Consider the following 21,048-nt stretch of genomic DNA (forward strand, 5'->3'; position numbering starts at 1 on the left):
TCAGTCTCTAGCTGTCATGCAATAATGCCCGAAACCACAGCTCCCTTTCCACATCCAGGCTCCACACAACTTTCCATGGTTTACCCCAGACGCTTCACATGCCCTGGTTCAATCCATTGACAGCACGTCGACCCCTGTATACGACATCGTTCCAATTCACTCTATTCTTTGCCCGCCTTTCACCCTCCTGCATGTTCAGGCCTCAATCACTCAAAATCTTTTTCACTCCATTTTTCCACCTCCAATTTGGTTTCCCACTACTCGTTCCCTCCACCTCCGACACATATATCCTCTTGGTCAACCTTTCCTAACTCATTCTCTCCATGTGCCCAAACCATTTCAAAACACCCTCTTCTGCTCTCTCAACCACGCTCTTTTTATTTCCACACATCTCTCTTACCCTTACATTACTCACTCGATCCAACCACCTCACACCACATATTGTCCTCAAACATCTTATTTCCAGCACATCCACCCTCCTGCGCACAACTCTATCCATAGCGCACGCCTCGCAACCATACAACATTGTTGGAACCACTATTCCTTCAAACATACCCTTTTTGCTTTCCGAAATAATGTTCTCGACTTCCACACATTCTTCAAGGCTCCCAGGATTTTCGCCCTCTCCCCCACCCTATGATTCACTTCCGCTTCCATGGTTCCATCCGCTGCCAGATCCACTCCCAGATATCTAAAACACTTTACTTCCTCCAATTATTCTCCACTCAAACTTACCTCCCTTACGTGCTGTCAATGGATTGAATCCATTGACAGCACGTCGACCCCGGTATACCACATCGTTCCAATTAGCTCTATCCTTCCTGCATGTTCAGGCCCCGATCACTCAAAATCATTTTCACTCCATCTTTCCACCTCCAATTTGGTCTCCCACTTCTCCTCGTTCCCTCCTCCTCTGACACATTTATCCTCTTTGTCAATCTTTCCTCACTCATTCTCTCAATGTGACCAAACCATTTCAAAACATCCTCTTCGCTCTCAGCCACACTCTTTTTATTGCCATGCATCTCTCTTACCCTTTCAATACTTACTCGATCAAACCTCACACCACATATTGTCTTCAAACATCTCATTTCCAGCACATCCACCCTCCTCCGCACACCTCTATCCATAGCCTACGCCTCGCAGTCATATAACATTGTTGGAACCACTATCCCTTCAAACATACCCATTTTTGCTTTCCAAGATAACGTTCTCGACTTCCACACATTTTTCAACGCTCCCAGAACTTTCGCCCCCTCCCCCACCCTATGATTCACTTTCGCTTCAATGGTTCCATCCTCTGCCAAATCCACTCCTAGATATCTGAAACACTTCACTTCCTCCAGTTTTTCTCCATTGAAGCTTACCTCCCAATTGACTTGTCCCTCAACCCTACTGTACCTAATAACCTTGCTCTTATTCATATTTACCCTCAGCTTTCTTCTTTCACACACTTTACCAAACTCAGTCACCAGCTTCTGCAGTTTGTCACCCGAATCAGCCACCAGCGCTGTATCATCAGCGAACAACATCTTACTCACTTCCCAAGCTCTCTCATCCACAACAGACTGCATACTTACCCCTATTTCCAAAACTCTTGCATTCACCTCCCTAACAAACACATCCATAAACAAATTAAACAACCATATAAGTAGGAGAGACGGCCAGAGAGCATTATTTAATTACATGTTAATTCATAGGCGTGTGAAAGAAACCTTTCGATATTAATGTGCTGAGAGGGGCAACTGGAGGGATGTCTGAAAATCATCTTGTGGAGGCGAAGATAAAGATTTGTAGAGGTTTCAGAAAAGAAGAGAGAATGTTGGAGTGAAGAGAGTGGTGAGAGTAAGTGAACTTGGAAAGGAGACTTGTGTGAGGAAGAACCAGGAGAGATTGAGTGCAGAGTGGAGAAGAGTGAGAGCAAATGACGTACGGGGAGTGGGGGAGGAATGAGATGTATTAAGGGAAGCAGTGATGGCTTGCACAAAAGATTCCTGTGGCATGGGAAAGTTGGGAGGTGGGCAGATTAGAAAGGGTAATGAATAGTAGGATGAAGAAGTAAGATTGTTAGTGAAAGAGAAGAGAGAGCATTTGGACGATTTTTGCAGGAAGATAGTACAAAGAACTGGGAAATGAATAAAAGAAAGAGGCAAGAGGTCAAGAGAAAGGTGCAAAAGGTGAAAAAGATGGCAAATGAGAGTTGGGGTGAGAGAGTATCATTAAATCTTGGGGAGGATAAAAAGATGTCTTGGATTGAGGTAAACAAAGTGCGTAAGACAAGAGAACAAATGGGAACATCGGTGAATGGGGCTAATGGGGAAGTAATAACTAGTAGTGGTGAAATGAGAGGGAGATGTAGTGAGTATTTTGAAGGTTTGTTGAATGTGTTTGATGATAGAGTGGCAGATATAAGGTGTTTTGTCGAGGTGGTGTGCTAAGTGAAAGGGTCAGAGAGAATGATTTGGTAAAAAGAGAAAAGGTAGTGGATGATGAAAGCTGGCAGGGCGGCGGGTTTGGATGATATTACTGTGGAATCTATTTTAAAAAAGATGGTGACTGTTGTTGACGGGTTTTTGAGGATATTCAGTGTATGTATGGCTCATGGTCAAGTGCCTGAGGATTGGCAGAATGCATGCATAGTACCACTGTACAAAGGCAAAGGGGATAAAAGTGAGTGTTTGAATTACAGAGGCATAAGTTTGCTGAGTATTCTTAGGAAATTATATGTGAGGGTATTGATTGAGAGGGTGAAGGCATGTACAGAGCATCAGATTGGGGAGGAGCAGTGTGGTTTCAGAAGTAGTAAAGGATGTGTGGATCAGGTGTTTGCTCTGAAGAATGTATGTGAAAAATACTTAGAAAAGCAAATGGATTTGTATGTAGCATTTAGGGATCTGGAGAAGGTATATGATCGAGTTGATAGAGATGCTTTGTTGAAGGTATTAAGAGTATATGGTGTAGGAGGTACGTTTCTAGTAGAAGTGAAATGTTTTTATCGAGGATGAAAGGCATGTTTTCCAGTAAGAAGAGAGGAAAGTGATTGGTTCTCAGTGAATGTCTGTTTGCGGCAGGGATGCGTGATGGTTGTTTAATTTCTTTGTGGATGGGGTTGTTAGGGAGGTGAATGCAAGTTTTGGAGAGAGAGGCAAGTATGCAGTCTGTTGTGGATGAGAGGTCTTGGGAAGTGAGTCAGCTGTTGTTCGCTGATGATACAGAACTGGTGATTAATTCGGGTGATAAACTGCAGAAGCTGGTGACTGAGTTTGGTAAAGTGTGTGAAAGATTAAAGCTGAGAGTAAATGTGAATAAGAGCAAGGTTATTAGGTACAGTAGGGTTGAGGGACGAGTCAATTGGGAGGTAAGTTTGAATGGAGAAAAACTGGAGGAAGTGAAGTGTTTTAAATGTCTGGGAGTGGATTTGGCAGCGGATGGAACCATGGAAGCGGAAGTGAGTAACATGTTGGGGGAGGGGGCAAAGGTTCTGGGAGCGTTGAAGAATGTGGAAGTCGAGAACATCATCTCAGAGAGCAAAAATGGGTATATTTGATGGAATAGTGGTGCCTACAATGTTAGATTATTGTGAGGCGTGGGCTATAGATGTGGTTGTGCGGAGGAGGGTGGATGTGTTGGAAATCAGATGTTTGAGGACAATATGTGGTGTGAGGTGATTTGAACGAATAAGCAATCAAAGGGTAAGAGATATGTGTGGTAATAAAAAGAGTGTGGTTGAGAGAGCAGAAAAAGGTGTATTGAAATGGTTTGGTCATATGGAGAGAATGAGTGAGGAAAGATTGACAAAGAGGATTTATGTGTCAGAGGTGAAGGGAACGAGGGGAAGTGGGAGACCAAATTAAGTGAGTGAACAAGGTTTTGAGCGGTTGGGAACTGAACATATAGGAGGGTGAAAGGCGTGCAAAGGAATAGGGTGAATTGGAAGGATGTAGTATGCACTTTATATGCACTTCGTTCGTATTCATATACCTCCGCGTTGTACGGTTGGGTTCGGTAAAATGCCATCTGCTGGCTGTGTGAGCCTGATGGGAGATGACCAGTGTAGACCCCTTTGCTCACCAACGTGAGACGAAGGGTATTCGAGTACATAGTATTCGAATAGTTATCTCCCATTAGGGGCGATCATAGCCTAGCAGTACCGCTCCCGCCTGTTACGCAGAGGTCCCGGGTTCGATCCTGGCTGTTGGAGGTTTGTATGTTGTATGAAAGTGCGCGTTCATATGCATTTTGTTCATATATATATATATATATATATATATATATATATATATATATATATATATATATATATATATATATATATATATATATATATATATATATATATATATATATATATATATATATTATTGACTGGTTGGTAAGGTTATTTAATGTATGTATGACTCATGGTGAGGTGCCTGAGGATTGGCGGAATGCGTGCATAGTGCCATTGTACAAAGGCAAAGGGGATAAGAGTGAGTGCTCAAATTACAGAGGTATAAGTTTGTTGAGTATTCCTGGGAAATTATATGGGAGGGTATTGATTGAGAGGGTGAAGGTATGTACATAGCATCAGATTGGGGAAGAGCAGTGTGGTTTCAGAAGTGGTAGAGGATGTGTGGATCAGGTGTTTGCTTTGAATAATGTATGTGAGAAATACTTAGAAAAGCAAATGGATTTGTATGTAGCATTTATGGATCTGGAGAAGGCATATGATAGAGTTGATAGAGATGCTCTGTGGAAGGTATTAAGAATATATGGTGTGGGAGGCAAGTTGTTAGAAACAGTGAAAATTTTTATCGAGGATGTAAGGCATGAGTACGTGTAGGAAGAGAGGAAAGTGATTGGTTCTCAGTGAATGTAGGTTTGCGGCAGGGGTGTGTGATGTCTCAATTGTTGTTTAATTTGTTTATGGATGGGGTTGTTAGGGAGGTGAATGCAAGAGTCTTGGAAAGAGGGGCAAGTATGAAGTCTCTTGGGGATGAGAGAGCTTGGGAAGTGAGTCAGTTGTTGTTCGCTGATGATACAGCGCTGGTGGCTGATTCGTGTGAGAAACTGCAGAAGCTGGTGACTGAGTTTGGTAAAATGTGTGAAAGAAAAAAGTTAAGAGTAAATGTGAATAAGAGCAAGGTAATTAGGTACAGTAGGGTTGAGGGTCAAGTCAATTGGGAGGTAAGTTTGAATGGAGAGAAACTGGAGGAAGTAAAGTGTTTTAGATATCTGGGAGTGGATCTGGCAGCGGATGGAACCATGGAAGCGGAAGTGGATCATAGGGTGGGGGAGGGGGCGAAAATCCTGGGAGCCTTGAAGAATGTGTGGAAGTCGAGAACATTATCTCGGAAAGCAAAAATGGGTATGTTTGAAGGAATAGTGGTTCCAACAATGTTGTATAGTTGCGAGGCGTGGGCTATGGATAGAGTTGTGCGCAGGAGGATGGATGTGCTGGAAATGAGATGTTTGAGGACAATGTGTGGTGTGATGTGGTTTGATCGAGTAAGTAACGTAAGGGTAAGAGAGATGTGTGGAAATAAAAAGAGCGTGGTTGAGAGAGCAGAAGAGGGTGTTTTGAAATGGTTTGGGCACATGGAGAGAATGAGTGAGGAAAGATTGACCAAGAGGATATATGTGTCGGAGGTGGAGGGAACGAGGAGAAGTGGGAGACCAAATTGGAGGTGGAAAGATGGAGTGAAAAAGATTTTGTGTGATCGGGGCCTGAACATGCAGGAGGGTGAAAGGAGGGCAAGGAATAGAGTGAATTGGATCGATGTGGTATACCGGGGTTAACGTGCTGTCAGTGGATTGAATCAGGGCATGTGAAGCGTCTGGAGTAAACCATGGAAAGCTGTGTAGGTATGTATATTTGCGTGTGTGGACGTATGTATATACATGTGTATGGGGGTGGGTTGGGCCATTTCTTTCGTCTGTTTCCTTGCGCTACCTCGCAAACGCGGGAGACAGCGACAAAGCAAAAAAAAAAAAGAAAAATATAAATATATATATATATATATATATATATATATATATATATATATATATATATATATATATATATATATATTGGTTCTACTTCATTTAGCTCTTAAAGAAAGAAACCAATTCTCAGTGCACACCATCATACACCTTGGAAGAATGAAGAGTGAGTGGGTGAACTCATCACAATTTGTGTTTCAAACAGATCGATGGTTAACAGTTCTCTGAATGGTGTAGAAACAGAGCAACAAGAAGACAATACATGAAATTAAGGACAAGAAACTTGTTACAACAGGTGTATTGGAGAACTCGTATAGCATAGCAGAGGTGGATGAATGGGATAGGATGAACGAGAATATTATCAATGCAGACAGCGTACATAGCTTTAAGATGTATGAAAGTAGAAATGTTCAAGATATGGAGCCTCATGAGTGTATCCCATCCCCCCTCCATAGAGCAAATAGGTAATCACACACACACACACACATACATACTGTCACACACACACACACACACACACACACACACACACACACACACACACACACACACATACACAAACCAAAGAGAGGTACCATACAGGTGAGAGTTCCTCCAATATATGTCCTGTACCATGGAGGTTACAAATAAGATTTTTAATATCAATATGTTTTGCTTGTAAAAGTGTTGGAATAGTTTTCAACAAGTGTCTACATTTTGTTAATGCCTATCATGTGTTCTCTGCTAGTTTTGCTATGCAGTGAATTATACACACTGATGTACAGCCATGAAACACGGAGGTTCGCTCGTCTAGTGTCGTGAGCAGAGACATACGGTTCTCAGTAGTGCGAAGTGCATCGATGTAGGCTTCCTGCAGATGATTCTAAGATTCACATCAAAGAGCAGCGTCCCCGGATGAACATTTCCGCTTGGTCACCCGACGGGACGAGAAGTGTCCTGAGACAGGATGTGACCGACGCACAGCCACCGTGATCAACAATCCCCGACCACTCAAATAGACTTCAGCGTACTGCAGTCTTTTCGAAATTCTGTGTAGCAGTGGCAGGGATCAGAAATATAGAGCTTAGTATGGATTGAGCGGGAGAGGGAACAAGTGACTAACTGGAGAATATTCTGTGCAATTTAGAACAACAAACTTCAAGCAGCGTCAGTCGCGGAACTAGAGCGAAGTATCTGTCAAGACTGTTCGTAAATCTACAGTTTATTATGTCAGCTGAGACGACACGGGCAACTGAATGACCTTTTCAAGGACATCTCATTAACTCCTCTCTCTCTCTCTCTCTCTCTCTCTCTCTCTCTCTCTCTCTCTATATCTCTCTCTCTCTCTCTCTCTCTCTCTCTCTCTCTCTCTCTCTATCTATATATATATATATATATATATATATATATATATAAGTAAGGGGAGTGGGGGAGGAATGGGATGTATTTAGGGAATCAGTGATGGATTGCGCAAAAGATGCTTGTGGCATGAGAAGAGTGGGAGGTGGGTTGATTAGAAAGGGTAGTGAGTGGTGGGATGAAGAAGTAAGAGTATTAGTGAAAGAGAAGAGAGAGGCATTTGGACGATTTTTGCAGGGAAAAAATGCAGTTGAGTGGGAGACGTATAAAAGAAAGAGACATCCACACATCCTCTCCCACTTCTGTAACCACACTGCTCCACTCCAATCTGATACTGTGTACATGGCGTAACCACTCATCCACTACCCTCCCAAGATGAAAAAAAAGGAGAGATAGGTAGGATGCTTGAGGAAAGGAACCTGGATGTTTTGGCTGAGTGAAACGAACCTCAAGGGTAAAGTGGAAGAGTGGTTTGGGAATGTTTTGGGAGTAAAGTCAGGGGTTGGTGAGAGGACACGAGCAAGGGAAGGAGTAGCACTACTCCTGAGACAGTAGTTGTGGGATTATATAATACAGCGTAAGAAAGTAAACTCTAGATTGATATGGGTAAAAGAGGATGGAGAGAGATGGGTGGTTATTGGTGCATGTGCACCTGGGCATGAGAAGAAAGATTACGAGAGGCAAGTATTTTGGGAGCAGCTGATTGAGTGTGTTAGTAGTTTTGATGCACGAGACCGGGTTATAGAGATGGGTGATTTGAATGCAAATGTGAGTAATGTGGCACCTGAGGGAATAATTGGTGTACATAAGGTGTTCAGTGTTGTAAATGGAAATGGTGAAGAGCTTGTAAAATTGTGTGCTGAAAAAAGACTGGTGATTGGGAATACCTGGTCTAAAAAGAGAGATATACATAAGTATACCTATCTAAGTAGGAGAGATGGCTAGAGAGCGTTACTGGATTACGTGTTAATTGATAGGCGCGTGAGAGACTTTTGGATGTGAATGTGCTTAGTGTTGCAAATGGAGGGATGTCTGATTATTATCTCGCGGAGGTGAAGGTGAAGATTTGTAAAGGTTTTCAGAAAAGATGAGAGAATGTTGGAGTGAAGAGAGTGGTGAGAGTAAGTGAGCTTGGGAAGGAGACTTGTGTGAGGAAGTACCAGCAGAGACTGAGTGCAAAATGGAAAAAGGTGAGAACAAAGGAAGTAAGGGGAGTGGGGGAAGAATGGGATGTATTTGGGGAAGCAGTGATGGCTTGCGCAAAAGATCCTTGTGGCATGAGAAGCGTGGGAGGTGGGCAGATTAGAAAGGGTAGTGAGTGGTGGGATGAAGAAGTAAGATTATTACTGAAAGAGAAGAGAGAGGCTTTTGGACGAGTTTTGCAAGGAAATAGTGTAAGTGACTGGGAGATGTATAAAAGAAAGATGCAGGAGGTCAAGAGAAAGATGCAAGAGGTGAAAAAGAGGCCAAATGAGAGTTGGGGTGAGAGAGTATCATTAAATTTTATGGAAAATAAAAAAGATGTTTTGGAAGGAGGTAAATAAAGTGCATGAGACAAGGGAATAAATGGGAACATCGGTGAAGGGGGCTAATGGGAAGGTGATAACACGTAGTGGTGATGCGAAAAGGAGATGGAGTGAGTATTTTGAAGGTTTGTTGAATGTGTTAGACGATAGGGTGGCAGATATAGGGTGTTTTGGACGAGGTAGTGTGCGAAGTGAGAGGGTTAGAGAGAATGATTTGGTAAACGGAGAAGAGGTAGATGAAAGCCGACAAGGCAGCGGGTTTGGATGGTATTGCAGCGGAACTTATTGAAAAAGCGGGTGACTGTTGTTGACTAGTTGGTAAGGATATTCAATGTATGTATGACTCATCGTGAGGTGCCTGAGGATTTGCGGAATGCATGCATAGCGCCATTTTACAAATGCAAAGGGGATAAGGTGAGTGCTCAAATTACAGAGGTATCAGTTTGTTGAGTATTCCTGGGAAATTAATGAGAGGGTATTGAATGAGAGGGTGAAGGTATGCACAGACCATCAGACTGGGGAAGCGCAGTGTGGTTTCAGGAGTGGTAGAGGATGTGTGGATCAGGTGTTTGCTTTGAAGAATGTATTTGAGAAATACCTACAAAAGCAAATGGATTTGTATGTAGCATTTATGGATCTGGAGAAGGCATATGATAGAGTTGATAGAGATGCTCTGTGGAAGGTATTAAGAATATATGATGTTAGAAGCAAGTTGTTAGAAGCAGTGAAAAGTTTTTATCGAGTATGTAAGGCATGTGTGCGTGTAGGAAGAGAGGAAAGTGATTGGTTCTCAGTGAATGTATGGTTTGCGGCAGGGGTGCGTGATGTGTCCAAGTTTGTTTAATTTGTTTATGGATGGGGTTGTTAGGGAGGTGTATGCAAGAGATTTGGAGAGAGGGACTAGTATGCTGTCTCTTGTGGATGAGAGAGTTTGGGAAGTGAGTCAGTTGTTGTTCGCTGATGATACATCGCTGGTGGCTGATTCGGGTGAGAAACTGCAGAAGCTGGTAACTGAGTTTGGTAAAGTGTGTGAAAAAAGAAAGCTGAGAGTAAATGTGAATAAGAGCAAGGCTATTAGGTTCAGTAGGGTTGAGGGACAAGTCAATTGGGAGGTAAGATTGAATGGAGAAAAACTGGAGGAAGTGTTTTTGACGTCTGGGAGTAAATTTGGCAGCCCATGGTACCATGGAAGCGGGAGTGAGTCACAGGGTGGGGGAGGGAGCGAAAGTTCTGGGAGCGTTGAAAAATGTGTGGAAGGCGAGAACATTATCTCGGAAAGCAAAAATGGGTATGTTTGAAGGAACAGTGTTTCCATTGATGTTATATGGTTGCGAGGCGTGGGCTATAGATAGAGTTGTGCAGAGGAGGGTGGATGTCTTGGAAATGAGATGTTTGAGGACAATGTATTCTGAAATGGTTTGGTCACATGGAGAGAATGAGTGAGAAAAGAATGCCAAAGAGGATATATGTGTCAGAGGTGGAGGGAACGAGAAGTGGGAGACCAAATTGGAGGTAGAAAGATGGAGTGAAAAAGATTTTGAGCGATCGGGGCCTGAACATGCAGGAGGGTGAAAGGCGTACAAGGCATAGAATGAATTGGAACGATGTGGTATACCGGGGTCGACGTGCTATCAATGGATTGAACCAGGGTATGTGAAGCGTCCGCGGTAAACTATGGAAAGTTTTGTGGGGCCTGGGTGTAGAAAGGGAGCTGAGGTTTCGGTGCATTATACATGACAGCTAGAGACTGAGTGTGAACGAACGTGAACTTTGTTGTCTTTTCCTAGCGCTACCTCGCGCGCATGCGGGAGGAGGGGGTTGTCATTTTATGTGTGGCGGTGTGGTGACGGGAATAGATAAAGACAACAAGTATGAATTATTTACATGTGTATACATGTATATGTCTGTGTATGTGTATATATATGCATACGTTGAAATGTATAGGTATGTTTACGTGCATGAGTCAACGTGTATGTGTATACATGCGTATGTTGGTGGTTTGGGCCTTGCGCTACCTTGCTCCTTGCGCTACCTTGCTGACGCGCGAGACAGCGACAAAGTATAAAATGAGTATATATAATATATATATATATATATATATATATATATATATATTTATTTTTTTTTTTTTTTTTTTTTTTTTTTGCTTTGTCGCTGTCTCCCGCGTTTGCGAGGTAGCGCAAGGAAACAGACGAAAGAAATGGCCCAACCCACCCCCATACACATGTATATACATACGTCCACACAAGCAAATATACATACCTACACAGCTTTCCATGGTTTACCCCAGACGCTTCACATGCCCTGATTCAATCCACTGACAGCACGTCAACCCCGGTATACCACATCGCTCCAATTCACTCTATTCCTCGCCCTCCTTTCACCCTCCTGCATGTTCAGGCCCCGATCACACAAAATCTTTTTCACTCCATCTTTCCACCTCCAATTTGGTCTCCCTCTTCTCCTCGTTCCCTCCACCTCCGACACATATATCCTCTTGGTCAATCTTTCCTCACTCATTCTCTCCATGTGCACAAACCATTTCAAAACACCCTCTTCTGCTCTCTCAACCACGCTCTTTTTATTTCCACACATCTCTCTTACCCTTACGTTACTTACTCGATCAAACCACCTCACAACACACATTGTCCTCAAACATCTCATTTCCAGCACATCCATCCTCCTGCGCACAACTCTATCCATAGCCCACGCCTCGCAACCATACAACATTGTTGGAACCACTATTCCTTCAAACATACCCATTTTTGCTTTCCGAGATAATGTTCTCGACTTCCACACATTCTTCAAGGCTCCCAGAATTTTCGCCCCCTCCCACCCTATGATCCACTTCCGCTTCCATGGTTCCATCCGCTGCGAGATCAACTCCCAGATATCTAAAACACTTCACTTCTTCCAGTTTTCCTCCATTCAAACTCACCTCCCAATTGACTTAACCCTCAACCCTACTGTACCTAATAACCTTGCTCTTATTCACATTTACTCTTAACTTTCTTCTTTCACACACTTTACCAAACTCAGTCACCAGCTTCTGCAGTTTCTCACATGAATCAGCCACCAGCGCTGTATTATCAGCGAACAACAACTGACTCACTTCCCAAGCTCTCTCATCCCCAACAGACTTCATACTTGCCCCTTTCCAAAACTCTTGCATTCACCTCCCTAACAACCCCATCCATAAACAAATTAAACAACCATGGAGACATCACACACCCCTGCCGCAAACCTACATTCACTGAGAACCAATCACTTTCCTCTCTTCCTACACGTACACATGACTTACATCCTCGATAAAAACTTTTCACTGCTTCTAACAACTTGCCTCCCACACCATATATTCTTAATACCTTCCACAGAGCATCTCTATCAACTCTACCATATGCCTTCTCCAGATCCATAAATGCTACATACAAATCCATTTGCTTTTCTAAGTATTTCTCACATACATTCTTCAAAGCAAACACCTGATCCACACATCCTCTACCACTTCTGAAACCACACTGCTCTTCCCCAATCTGATGCTCTGTACATGCCTTAACCCTCTCAATCAATACCCTCCCATATAATTTACCAGGAATACTCAACATATATATATATATATATATATATATATATATATATATATATATATATATATATATATATATATATATATATATATATATATATATATATATATATATATATATATATATATATATATGTATATATATATATATATATATATATATATATATATATATATATATATATATATATATATATATATATATATATATATATATATATAATATATATATATATATATATATATATATATATATATATATATATATATATATATACATATATATATATATATATATATATATATATATATATATATATATATATATATATATATATATATATATATATATATATATATATATATATATATATATATATATATATGAAGAAGTAAGAGTATTATTGAAAGAGAAGAGAGAGGCATTTGGACGATTTTTGCAGGGAAAAAATGCAATTGAGTGGGAGATGTATAAAAGAAAGAGACAGGAGGTCAAGAAATAGATGCAAGAGGTGAAAAAGAGACCAAATGAGAGTTGGGGTGAGAGAGTATCATTAAATTTTAGGGAAAATAAAAAAGATGTTTTGGAAGGAGGTAAATAAAGTGCATGAGACAAGGGAATAAATGGGAACATCGGTGAAGGGGGCTAATGGGAAGGTGATAACACGTAGTGGTGATGCGAAAAGGAGATGGAGTGAGTATTTTGAAGGTTTGTTGAATGTGTTAGACGATAGGGTGGCAGATATAGGGTGTTTTGGACAAGGTAGTGTGCGAAGTGAGAGGGTTAGAGAGAATGATTTGGTAAACGGAGAAGAGGTAGATGAAAGCCGACAAGGCAGCGGGTTTGGATGGTATTGCAGCGGAACTTATTGAAAAAGCGGGTGACTCTGTTGTTGACTAGTTGGTAAGGATATTCAATGTATGTATGACTCATCGTGAGGTGCCTGAGGATTTGCGGAATGCATGCATAGCGCCATTTTACAAATGCAAAGGGGATAAGGTGAGTGCTCAAATTACAGAGGTATCAGTTTGTTGAGTATTCCTGGGAAATTAATGAGAGGGTATTGATTGAGAGGGTGAAGGTATGCACAGACCATCAGACTGGGGAAGCGCAGTGTGGTTTCAGGAGTGGTAGAGGATGTGTGGATCAGGTGTTTGCTTTGAAGAATGTATTTGAGAAATACCTACAAAAGCAAATGGATTTGTATGTAGCATTTATGGATCTGGAGAAGGCATATGATAGAGCTGATAGAGATGCTCTGTGGAAGGTATTAAGAATATATGATGTTAGAAGCAAGTTGTTAGAAGCAGTGAAAAGTTTTTATTGAGTATGTAAGGCATGTGTGCGTGTAGGAAGAGAGGAAAGTGATTGGTTCTCAGTGAATGTATGGTTTGCGGCAGGGGTGCGTGATGTGTCCAAGTTTGTTTAATTTGTTTATGGATGGGGTTGTTAGGGAGGTGTATGCAAGAGATTTGGAGAGAGGGACTAGTATGCTGTCTCTTGTGGATGAGAGAGTTTGGGAAGTGAGTCAGTTGTTGTTCGCTGATGATACATCGCTGGTGGCTGATTCGGGTGAGAAACTGCAGAAGCCGGTAACTGAGTTTGGTAAAGTGTGTGAAAAAAGAAAGCTGAGAGTAAATGTGAATAAGAGCAAGGCTATTAGGTTCAGTAGGGTTGAGGGACAAGTCAATTGGGAGGTAAGATTGAATGGAGAAAAACTGGAGGAAGTGTTTTTGACGTCTGGGAGTAAATTTGGCAGCCCATGGTACCATGGAAGCGGGAGTGAGTCACAGGGTGGGGGAGGGAGCGAAAGTTCTGGGAGCGTTGAAAAATGTGTGGAAGGCGAGAACATTATCTCGGAAAGCAAAAATGGGTATGTTTGAAGGAACAGTGTTTCCATTGATGTTATATGGTTGCGAGGCGTGGGCTATAGATAGAGTTGTGCAGAGGAGGGTGGATGTCTTGGAAATGAGATGTTTGAGGACAATGTATTCTGAAATGGTTTGGTCACATGGAGAGAATGAGTGAGAAAAGAATGCCAAAGAGGATATATGTGTCAGAGGTGGAGGGAACGAGAAGTGGGAGACCAAATTGGAGGTAGAAAGATGGAGTGAAAAAGATTTTGAGCGATCGGGGCCTGAACATGCAGGAGGGTGAAAGGCGTACAAGGCATAGAATGAATTGGAACGATGTGGTATACCGGGGTCAACGTGCTATCAATAGATTGAACCAGGGCATGTGAAGCGTCCGCGGTAAACTATGGAAAGTTTTGTGGGGCCTGGGTGTAGAAAGGGAGCTGTGGTTTCGGTGCATTATACATGACAGCTAGAGACTGAGTGTGAACGAACGTGAACTTTGTTGTCTTTTCCTAGCGCTACCTCCCGCGCATGCGGGAGGAGGGGGTTGTCATTTTATGTGTGGCGGTGTGGTGACGGGAATAGATAAAGACAACAAGTATGAATTATTTACATGTGTATACATGTATATGTCTGTGTATGTGTATATATATATGCATACGTTGAAATGTATAGGTATGTTTACGTGCATGAGTCAACGTGTATGTGTATACATGCGTATGTTGGTGGTTTGGGCCTTGCGCTACCTTGCTCCTTGCGCTACCTTGCTGACGCGCCAGACAGCGACAAAGTATAAAATGAGTATATATATATATATATATATATATATATATATATATATATATATATATATATATATATATATATATATATATATATATATATATATTTCTTTTTTTTTTTTTTTGCTTTGTCGCTGTCTCCCGCGTTTGCGAGGTAGCGCAAGGAAACAGACGAAAGAAATGGTCCAACCCACCCCCATACACATGTATATACATACGTCCACACACGCAAATATACATACCTACACAGCTTTCCATGGTTTACCCCAGACGATTCACATGCCTTGATTCAATCCACTGACAGCACGTCAACCCCGGTATACCACATCGCTCCAATTCACTCTATTCCTTGCCCTCCTTTCACCCTCCTGCATGTTCAGGCCCCGATCACACAAAATCTTTCTCACTCCATCTTTCCACCTCCAATTTGGTCTCCCTCTTCTCGTTCCCTCCACCTCCGACACATATATCCTCTTGGTCAATCTTTCCTCACTCATTCTCTCCATATGCCCAAACCATTTCAAAACACCCTCTTCTGCTCTCTCAACCACGCTCTTTTTATTTCCACACATCTCTCTTACCCTTACGTTACTTACTCGATCAAACCACCTCACACCACACATTGTCCTCAAACATCTCATTTCCAGCACATCCATCCTCCTGCGCACAACTCTATCCATAGGCCACGCCTCGCAACCATACAACATTGTTGGAACCACTATTCCTTCAAACATACCCATTTTTGCTTTCCGAGATAATGTTCTCGACTTCCACACATTCTTCAAGGCTCCCAGAATTTTCACCCCCTCCCCCACCCTATGATCCACTTCCGCTTCCATGGTTCCATCCGCTGCCAGATCCACTCCCAGATATCTAAATCACTTCACTTCCTCCAGTTTTCCTCCATTCAAACTCACCTCCCAGTTGACTTGACCCTCAACCCTACTGTACCTAATAACCTTGCTCTTATTCACATTTACTCTTAACTTTCTTCTTTCACACCCTTTACCAAACTCAATCACCAGCTTCTGCAGTTTCTCACATGAATCAGCCACCAGCGCTGTATCATCAGCGAACAATAACTGACTCACTTCCCAAGCTCTCTCATCCCCAACAGACTTCATACTTGCCCCTCTTTCCAAAACTCTTGCATTCACCGCCCTAACAACCCCATCCATAAACAAATTAAACAACCATGGAGACATGACACACCCTGCCGCAAACCTACATTCACTGAGAACCAATCACTTTCCTTTCTTTCTACACGTACACATGCCTTACATCCTCGATAAAAACTTTTCACTGCTTCTAACAACTTGCCTCCCACACCATATATTCTTAATACCTTCCACAGAGCATCTCTATCAACTCTATCATATGCCTTCTCCAGATCCATAAATGCTACATACAAATCCATTTGCTTTTCTAAGTATTTCTCACATACATTCTTCAAAGCAAACACCTGATCCACACATCCTCTACCACTTCTGAAACAACACTGCTCTTCCCCAATCTGACGCTCTGTACATGCCTTCACCCTCTCAATCAATACCCTCCCATATAATTTACCAGGAATATTCAACATACATTTATATATATATATATATATATATATATATATATATATATATATATATATATATATATATATATATATATATATATATATATATATATATATATATATATATATATATATATATATACATATATATATATATATATATATATATTCATATATATATATATATATATATATATATATATATATATATATATATATATATATATATATATATATATATATATATATATATATATATATATATATATGAAGAAGTAAGAGTATTAGTGAAAGAGAAGAGAGAGGCATTTGGACGATTTTTGCAGGGAAAAAATGCAATTGAGTGGGAGATGTATAAAAGAAAGAGACAGGAGGTCAAGAAATAGGTGCAAGAGGTGAAAAAAAGGGCAAATGAGAGTTGGGGTGAGAGAGTATCATTAAATTTTAGGGAGCATAAAAAGATGTTCTGGAAGGAGGTAAATAAAGTGCGTAAGACAAGGGAGCAAATGGGAACTTCAGTGAAGGGCGCAAATGGGGAGGTGATAACAAGTAGTGGTGATGTGAGAAGGAGATGGAGTGAGTATTTTGAAGGTTTGTTGAATGTGTTTGATGATAGAGTGGCAGATATAGGGTGTTTTGGTCGAGGTGGTGTGCAAAGTGAGAGGGTTAGGGAAAATGATTTGGTAAACAGAGAAGAGGTAGTAAAAGCTTTGCGGAAGATGAAAGCCGGCAAGGCAGCAGGTTTGGATGGTATTGCAGTGGAATTGATTAAAAAAGGGGGTGACTGTATTGTTGAGTGGTTGGTAAGGTTATTTAATGTATGTATGACTCATGGTGAGGTGCCTGAGGATTGGCGGAATACTTGCATAGTGCCATTGTACAAAGGCAAAGGGGATAAGAGTGAGTGCTCAAATTATAGAGGTATAAGTTTGTTGATAAACTGGAGGAAGTGAAGTGTTTTAGATATCTGGGAGTGGATCTCGCAGCGGATGGAACCATGGAAGCGGAAGTGGATCATAGGGTGGGGGAGGGGGCGAAATTTCTGGGAGCCTTGAAGAATGTGTGGAAGTCGAGAACATTATCTCGGAAAGCAAAAATGGGTATGTTTGATGGAATAGTGGTTCCAACAATGTTGTATGGTTGCGAGGCGTGGGCTATGGATAGAGTTGTACGCAGGAGGATGGATGTGCTGGAAATGAGATGTTTGAGGACAATGTGTGGTGTGAGGTGGTTTGATCGAGTAAGTAACGTAAGGGTAAGAGAGATGTGTGGAAATAAAAAGAGCGTGGTTGAGAGAGCAGAAGAGAGTGTTTTGAAATGGTTTGGGCACATGGAGAGAATGAGTGAGGAAAGATTGACCAAGAGGATATATGTGTCGGAGGTGGAGGGAACGAGGAGAAGAGGGAGACCAAATTGGAGGTGGAAAGATGGAGTGAAAAAGATTTTGTGTGATCGGGGCCTGAACATGCAGGAGGGTGAAAGGAGGGCAAGGTATAGAGTGAATTGGATCGATGTGGTATACCGGGGTTGACGTGTTGTCAGTGGATTGAATCAGGGCATGTGAAGCGTCTGGGGTAAACCGTGGAAAGCTGTGTAGGTATGTATATTTGCGTGTGTGGACGTATGTATATACATGTGTATGGGGGTGGGTTGGGCCATTTCTTTCGTCTGTTTCCTTGCGCTACCTCGCAAACGCGGGAGACATATATATATATATATATATATATATATATATATATATATATATATATATATATATATATATATATATATATATATATATATATATATATATATTCGAAAGGATCACAATTTTTCGCGTGATCAAGATATTCCTATGAGTTCACAGGGAAAATGAAACACGATAAGTTCCCAAGTGCTGTTTCGAGAAATAATCACATCATCATGGGAGACACAAGAGAGGAATATAACAGTCAGTTGATATACAACGAAGAGACGTAGCTCGGACGCCATTTGATAACATGCGATTTACCAAATGGCGCCTGAGCTTCGTCTCTTCGTTGTATATCAACTGACTGTTATATTTCTCCTGTGTCTTCTCTGATGGTGTGATTATTATACGAAAGTACACTTGGGAACTTATCGTGTTTCATTTTCCCCGTGGACTCATAGGAATATATATATATATATATATATATATATATATATATATATATATATATATATATATATATATATATATATATATATATATATATATATATATATATATATGTATATTATTAATTCTTATTTTGTTTTGTCGCTGTCACCCGTGTTTGCGAGGTAGCGCAAGGAAACAAACGAAACAAATGGCCCAACCCACCCTCATACACATGTATATACATACACGTCCACACACGCAAATATACATACCTATACATCTCAATGTACACACATATATACACACACAGACATATAAGTACATACACATGTACATAATTCATACTGTCTGCCTTTATTTATTCACATCGCCACCTCGCCACACATGGAATAACCTCCCCCTCCCCCCTCATGTGTGCGAGGTAGCGCTAGGAAAAGACAACAAAGGCCCCATTCGTTCACACTCAGTCTCTAGCTGTCATGAAATAATGCCCGAAACCACAGATGAAAAGTTTTTATCGAGGATATAAGGCATGTGTACGTGTAGGAAGAGAAGAAAGTGATTGGTTCTCAGTGAATGTAGGTTTGCGGCAGGGGTGTGTGATGTCTCCATGGTTGTTTAATTTGTTTATGGATGTGGTTGTTAGGGAGGTGAATGCAAGAGTTTTGCAGTCTGTTGTAGATGAGAGAGCTTGGGACGTGAATCAGTTGTTGTTCGCTGATGATACAGCGCTGGTGGCTGATTCATGTGAGAAACTACAGAAGCTGGTGACTGAGTTCGGTAAAGTGTGTGAAAGAAGAAAGTTAAGAGTAAACGTGAATAAGAGCAAGGTTATTAGGTACAGTTGGGTTAAGGGTCAAGTAATTTGAGAGGTGAGTTTGAATGGAGAAAAACTGGAGGAAGTAAAGTGTTTTAGATATCTGGGAGTGGATCTGGCAGCGGATGGAACCATGGAAGCGGAAGTGAATCATAGGGTGGGGGAGGGGGCGAAAATTCTGGGAGCCTTGAAGAATGTTTGGAAGTCGAGAACATTATCTCGGAAAGCAAAAATGGGTGTGTTTGAAGGAATAGTAGTTCCAACAATGTTGTATGGTTGCGAGGCGTGGGCTATGGATAGAGTTGTGCGCAGGAGGGTGGATGTGCTGGTAATGAGATGTTTGAGGACAATATGTGGTGTGAGGTGGTTTGATCGAGTAAGCAATGTAAGGGTAAGAGAGATGTGTGGAAATAAAAAGAGTGTGGTTGAGAGAGCAGAAGAGGGTGTTTTGAAATGGTTTGGTCACATGGAGAGAATGAGTGAGGAAAGATTGACCAAGAGGATATATGTGTCAGAGGTGGAGGGAACGAGAAGTGGGAGACCAAATTGGAGGTGGAAAGATGAAGAAGATTTTGAGTAATCGGGGCCTGAATATGCAGGAGGGTGGAAGGCGTGCAAGGAATAGAGTGAATTGGACGTCGACGTGCTGTCAATGGATTGAATCAGGGCATGTGAAGCGTCTGGGGTAAACCATGGAAAGTTTCTGTGGGGCCTGATGTGGAAAGGGAGCTGGGGTTTTGGTGCATTATTACATGACAGCTAGAGACTGAGTGTGAACGAATGGGGCCTTTGTTGTCTTCCTATCGTTACCTCGCACACATGAGGGGGGAGGGGGTTGTTATTCCATATGTGGGGAGGTGGCGATGGAAATGAATAAAGCCAGATATTATGAATTTTGTGCATGTGTATATATGTATATATCTGTGTGTGTATATATATTCATATGTGTACATTGAGATGGATAGGTGTGTATATTTGCGTGTGTGGACGTGTATGTATATACATGTGTATGTGGGTGGGTTGGGCCATTCTTTCGTCTGTTTCCTTTTTTTTTTCCCCAAAGGAAGGAAGAGAGAAGGGGGCCGGGTGAGGATGTTTTCCTCAGAGGCCCAGTCCTCTGTTCTTAACGCTACCTCGCTGACGCGGGAAATGGCGAATAGTATGAAAGTAAGAAAAGAATATATATATATAAAACGCTTATTGAATTATCAACTGTAACTCCTTGACCAAGAGATACCACTTAATTTTTTCTTATTAAATACGCTAAGAACTGTAAACTGAATATTAGAAAAGGTTTGTACAAGCCGGATAGCTTTGTCGTACGCAAAATCTTTTTTACGGTTTCCTGTCCTGTCCACATAGTTAGATTTCAAAACAGGCATGATGTCAGACCAGAACACCACCAACCGATACACTTGTTTACCAGTGGCGTGTTAGCTCCACCCCATCTTCGTATATCAAATGAGTGTTCTGAGTCATCTGTTTCATTCTTGTATCTGCCCTAGCGATG

At 41.4% G+C, this 21,048-nt stretch overlaps 1 protein-coding gene across 1 annotated transcript in view; it reads right to left on the reverse strand.

The window, feature by feature from the left end:
• LOC139755697 (uncharacterized) overlaps positions 1 to 21,048 on the reverse strand; it is a 705,696-nt gene that overhangs the window by 341,462 nt on the left and 343,186 nt on the right. The window lies entirely within an intron of this gene.

Source organism: Panulirus ornatus, chromosome 19 (assembly GCF_036320965.1).
Source record: "Panulirus ornatus isolate Po-2019 chromosome 19, ASM3632096v1, whole genome shotgun sequence".
NCBI lineage: Eukaryota > Metazoa > Arthropoda > Malacostraca > Decapoda > Palinuridae > Panulirus > Panulirus ornatus.